Here is a 6062-nt window from a genome sequence, read left to right as displayed (position 1 = left end):
GGGGCAATCGCCCTCCTCTCCTGCTCCTCCCGCAGGGCCCCTCCCATCTGCCTCTCCTGATCTCCCCGGCCTCAGGGGCCCCATCCTGTCTGGCCTCCACTTCTCCTCCCCCCTCAGTCCTCCTACGTCCTACCGGTTCACTCTGGGCTTCCTCCCGTCTCCTTGGGCGTCAGAGTTCTCCCCCCAGCGGCCGGCAGCCTCCCTAGTTGTGGGGCGACGCCAACTCCTTGTCTTCCCACACCGCCATCTTGACTCCGCCTCCCTGCTGTATTTCTTATCTCAGTTTCTCTATACATGAGATACATAAGACAGTTTTTCCTCTGGCTTATTTCAAGATTGTCTCCTTTAAAAATAATATGCCTAAGTGTAGGGGTGTGTGTGTGTGTGTGTGTGTGTGTGTGTGTGTGTGTGTGTCTCCTGCTTGGTATTCTCTGTGTTCCCTGGATCTTCAGTTCGGTGTTTGTAATTAATGTTGGGAACTTCATAAACATGGAGTTTGTCAGCAGTTTGAACAACTGTTGCTAATGAGCTGGCACCAGCTGTAGCAGCCCATGGCCCTCAAAGTCCTCTATTCTCATCTATTCATCCCTCCAACCCCACCCCCAGCCCCAACTTTGGCAACCACTGATCTTCTCACTCTGTCCACATTTCCTTTTCTGGAATGTCGCATAGTTGAAATCATACAATATGTAGGCTTCGTGGATGGGCTTCTTCCACTTAGTGATGTGCATCTAAGTTTCCTCTTCATGGCTTGATAGCTCATTTGTTTCTATCACTGAATAATATTCCATTCTCTGGATGGACCACAGTTTATCCATTCACCTACTGAAGGACATCTTGGTTGCTTCCAGCTTTTGGTGCTCAGTACTAAAGCTGCTATGAACAACCACTTATACAGCACTTTACAGAGGACCCTCATTCTTATTACCTTAGTGGTTACTTGAAGAATTTGAAGAATTAATTTGGAGAAAAATTTGAAGGTTAATTTGAAGAATTAATCACGTGACTTTCTTCCAGGAATACAGAGTCATGGGTGAAGCTTAGAGTAAACCAGGTCTTCTGATCCCCCCCCAACCAAATTATAAAAATATAAAATAAAATTTGGGAGTAGGGTATGTACACATGATTATGGACACATAATTAATAGGCAGAAAGATGACATAATTGAGATATTATGTGTAACTTTTAGCAGTTCAATCCATTCACAAGATTAATTCCCCCCATTTTTATACTTTCTTTTTGAACCAAATCTCTAATCACGTTTCTTTTGAAAATATTTATTTTATAACTTTTAGTTCCTAAAATTAAAGTTTCTCATTCTAGGATTTCTTATAGGATACATTTCATTTTGCTCTAGAGGCAGAGTTGAAGCTACTGGACTTTAACTCTTAAAGAAATTAACAAGAGAATTCAGAAGTTGGACTTGATGAGATTCTGCGGGCCCCTCCCGTCCTTGTTTACTGACTAAGGCGTAGGCTTTGTGCGGACCGGGTGGGGCATGGGAACCCCAGCGGATGGTGGAACCACGTGGCCATGGAGCAAGGGCGCCTCTCAGAACCATCAGTCAGGCTGATGTGCCCCGATTACCAGCATGTTTCAATACCATAGATTCTCCAACACTTTCTCTCTCTGCATGTTCTACCAAATCGGATATTTTAAAGCATTAAGTCTATATTGGCACATTCAACCACATATTCAGCTCATTAGGTTGTTTGGGATTTTAGGTATTACTCACCCAGAAAAGGAAGGAGGTCATGGTGAATTAGTCATGCCATCTTAGCCTTTGCCTTTAATATGATTCAGAAACAGACAAAAATACGTAGTGTCCGTGGGAACAGGGGAGCAATGCTTCTTCTTTCCTTTGGTTCCTTTTCTATGCCATGCTTTTTCTTTAGCCCACGTATCATAGAATTGGCATGAAAGTTTATAGGTTTAAACCAGGGCTTTTCAACCGTGGCATTATTGATATTTGGGCTAGATAATCCTTTGTGGGGCTGCAGGGAGAGTCTGTGCCCTGTGGGGTGTTTAGCTGCACCCTTGACTCTATATAGGAGATGCCGCTAGCCTCCCTTCCCCTGCAGTGTCCCCTGGGAGGACAAAACCAGCCCCAGTTGAGAACCACTGGTCTGAATATCTTCCCAGCAGTTTTGGAAAGAAAAATTAATCATCAGCTCTTCCCAACTAGGTGTTTCTTAAGATCCCCAAACAAGGCACATGGAGTCTCTGTAATGGGAACCTACTGTGTGTGTTACCCTACAGCCAATGCCATTTCTGCACTGGTGAAACTTCTTCTCTGGTTAAATCTTCTGAGAATGTATTTTCTATCTTTTGGAAAGTGGGAGAGGGATAGTTATTACCTGAGAGCTTTAGGAGTGGATGGGGACCTATCTCAACCCTATGTCCTACCTGGCAACCAACCACACTCCGAATTCTGAGTCTTTCTAAGGGTACCTCTCTGCAGACACTTGGTTCTTTTCTTTCTCTGTCTCCCAAATCTTCTACCGTTTCTGCACCCATGGTCTGTCTTCATATTTTGTCATTTGCAAGTACGGATGTCCCTAGTTTTGTTAAAAGTGGAGTTTGGGTTTATTTTCTTGCTTTTATTCTACTGGGAAATTTTATGAAAAGTCAGAAATGTGTTTATTTGCCAAACTAAATCGGGAAGGGGCTGGTACATTTTCACTGATGAAGTCAAAGAACTAAATCCAAGAAAGGAGAAAACAGCAAGCATCACAAGACATGATTACTTGAGCCCAGAGCCCCTTTCAGCTGGCTAAGTATGCTTCCAAAGTCATACTTGCTTGTGCTTCCAAAAGAGTTTCTTATCATTTTAAAATGGAATCTCTGTTCTTAATTGGTTGAACTTAATTTTTGTTTGCTTGTTCAGAAGGTGCCTTTCCCAAATGGGAATCACTTAGTGAAATTCATTTTTTTTTATTATTTACTTATTTACTTTTTTTGGCTGCGTTGGGTCTTCGTTGCTGGGTGCATGCTTTCTCTAGTTGTGGCAAGCTTGGGCTACTCTTCATTGCGGTGCGTGGGCTTCTCACTGTGGTGGCTCCTCTTGTTGCAGGGCATGGGCTCTAGGAGCAAGGGCTTCAGTAGTTGTGGCACGCGGACTCAGTAGTTGTGGCTCATGGGCCCTAGAGCGCAGGCTCAGTAGTTGTGGCGCACGGGCTTAGTTGCTCCACAGCATGTGGGATCTTCCCGGATCAGGGATTGAATCTGTGTCCCCTGCATTGGCAGGTGGATTCCTAGCCACTGTGCCACCAGGGAAGTCCCTAGTGAAATTCTTAAAGCTGTAAATATTGTTTCTTTTATTTTTAATTGAGGTATAGCTGATTTACAATATTATATAAATTTCAGGTATACAACAGTGATTCACAATCTTTGAAATTTATATTCCATTTATTGTGATTAAAACTATTGGCTCTATTCCCTGTGCTGTACAATAGAAACATTGTTTCTTGATACCATTTGTTCGAATCACAGAATCACAACGTCAGTTTATTATATTTGGAAGAAAGGGTTCCGTGGCTTATTGATGCGTGTTATACTTGTGCCTGCAAGGAGAGAAGTGCCAGGTCTGGAGCAGTGCTGGTCGACATGAAGGTGACATCATGGGTACGAGTGACCCACATCCCAGGACCACCCAAGAGCCTGGCTCTGCTCACTTCCCAGAGCCCAGGACTCTCTTGGGAGAGCAGGGTCGGTACGAACCCCTGGCAGATGTTCTGAGTGCCGAGTGGGGAAGATTCCCCACTTGCTGAAGCCCTTGACAGTGGTTATGCTGACATCCTTCTAGGGCCGCCCACCGCCTCTGGCTCATCTTGGTTTGTGGTCTGCTGATTGTTCTTCATCATCTGAGTTGCTGTTATCCTGACTCTTCGTGTGATGGGTGATTAGGGATCAAAGCTGGGACATTTGGGTCTTGCGTTAGGAGACTCATGTCCTAGTCAATCTTCCCTTGTAGCAGGCGGTCCCTCCTTGGGGTGGAGTGTTCCCGCTGGTCTGGTGGCACCGCGGGGTCATCGTGGGAACACATGGATGGGCTGTAGGCCCCTGGGGAGGAAGCTCATCCTCCCTGGACCCGACCCCTCTCATGCCTTCTCAGTGTGGGTGCTCTCGCCCCTCGGCCTCCTTGCCTCCCGACCAGCATGTAAGCTCCGCTCCCCGGGGCCTGCGGACATCACGGAAGGGGAGCAAGCAGGCAGGGGGCCCAGCAGCCCACGTCCCACCACCTCCGCTGCCTGCTGATTCCCAGAGCGGGGGCGGGGGCTGCCTACTCAGCCTCCCCTGGATTTGTTTTTAATACCGTGAAAGAAGCTGAATCCCCATCCCTGGAAGGCCTCTGGTCCAGCGGTGGGGTCTGCATCCGAGGCAACAGGAGACATTCTCCCTGGAACCGGGATGTCTTCGCGATGAATCAGAAGGAAGGGTGTGCTCTCTTGCACCCTGGGGCCTTTCCTCTCTACTTCTTTTTGTGACTCTGAGGCCTGTGGTCCTTGGTATCTGGCTCCGTAACTACTGACATTAGTACAAAAGAGAACTTAAAGGTCTTCTGAGCCTAGGGTGGCCCTTGCCTGTCCTTGGCCGTGGCATTAGTGGGAAGTGGGTCCCTGTTTGCTGTCCTGTAGGGGTTATTGCAGGACACAGCTAAGAAGCACACAACCTCCATCAGCTTCAATCTTCAACACACAAAGTACTCATGTGGGGAGTTCTGAACAACGGTGTTCATTTTCCTTCCTTGTAGTTTGACTTACAATCCAAGGAGTAGAAAATGGCTGTGATTATTAATTTTATACGTCAGCTTGGCTGAGCCAAGGGATGGATGTCCAGACGTCTGGTTAAACATTATTTCTGGGCGTGTGTGTGATGGTGTTTCTGGAGAGATTAGCATTTGAAATAGTGGACGGGGCAGTGCAGTTGGCCCTGCCTGGCGTGGGCAGGCCTCGTCCGGTCTGCTGAGAGCTTGCCTAGGACAAAAGGCGGAGGGAGGGTGGATTTGCTCTGCCCGACTGGCTGAGCTGGGATGTTGGTTTCCTCCTGCCCTCAGGTCTCCAGCTCCCTGGCCTTCAAACTCTGCCACCGGCTCTGCTGGGCCCCCAGCTTGCATAATAGATAGTGTGACCTGATGCCTTATCATAAGCCTTTTTATAAACACACACACACACGCACGCACACATGCACGCATGTGCATCTCCTATTGGTTGTTTCTCTGGAAAACCCTAATACAATGGTTAAAAATGAGAAGGTTTATCCTTGGGATGGAGGACCTTCACTGAAGGTGGACATCCCGCCTGAATGCTGTAGAGAGATCACTCTTGCTTTGCCACGGCTGCATCTTCCAGGTTCCGTTCTTCCTTGAAGATTCCATATTAAAACTAAGAAAGAGATAAATATCCTGGACGGCGTTGCCCACATGGAGAATCTAGGGGGAGAATAAGACTTAAACATTTCCAATGGAAAAATTGTTTAGCTACACAACATCCCAAATACACTTGCCATTAGGCCAGGAGAATATTGTGTATTACAAACTAATTTTGCACATGACATTTCAAAGATATCATTTTAACTTAATTTAAACACATTCCGTTGTGATTCTCTACATATGGCTTGTGAAAAAAAAAATTCAATTATGGCAGCTAGACAAATTAAAATTTTTCTGGATGCACCCTGCAACCTTTGCTTCCTTGTTTCCTGAGAATGCCAAAGAGTCTTGCTTGATCTCTTAGAAAGCAGAGGCCAGTATATGCAATCATTTTGGAGGGTCTGAAATAATTTTCCTGTCCCTGTGAATTTCTGTTGAACCGTCTCTTGAGCCGTGAAGTCACCTCTGTAACAGCCCTAGATCAGTTTGGGTGCTGCCGTGGCCCTAACTGCCCCTGTAGGTTAACTATGTTGCCATCAAGTGGTGACAAGAAGACATAGTTAATTGATCTGAACTATTTAGTTGAGTTGAATACTAGAAATCGTTATCAATCTCCAAGCCCTTTATTAAGAAATTCACATGTTTGTTTAAAATTTGAACTCTAACTGTATATGTCACATCTTTCACACAT

Source organism: Balaenoptera borealis, assembly GCF_965194805.1.
Source record: "Balaenoptera borealis genome assembly, chromosome: 14".
Classification (NCBI taxonomy): domain Eukaryota; kingdom Metazoa; phylum Chordata; class Mammalia; order Artiodactyla; family Balaenopteridae; genus Balaenoptera; species Balaenoptera borealis.
The sequence above is the reverse complement of the archived record's forward strand: the minus strand, read 5'-3'. Positions refer to the sequence as shown.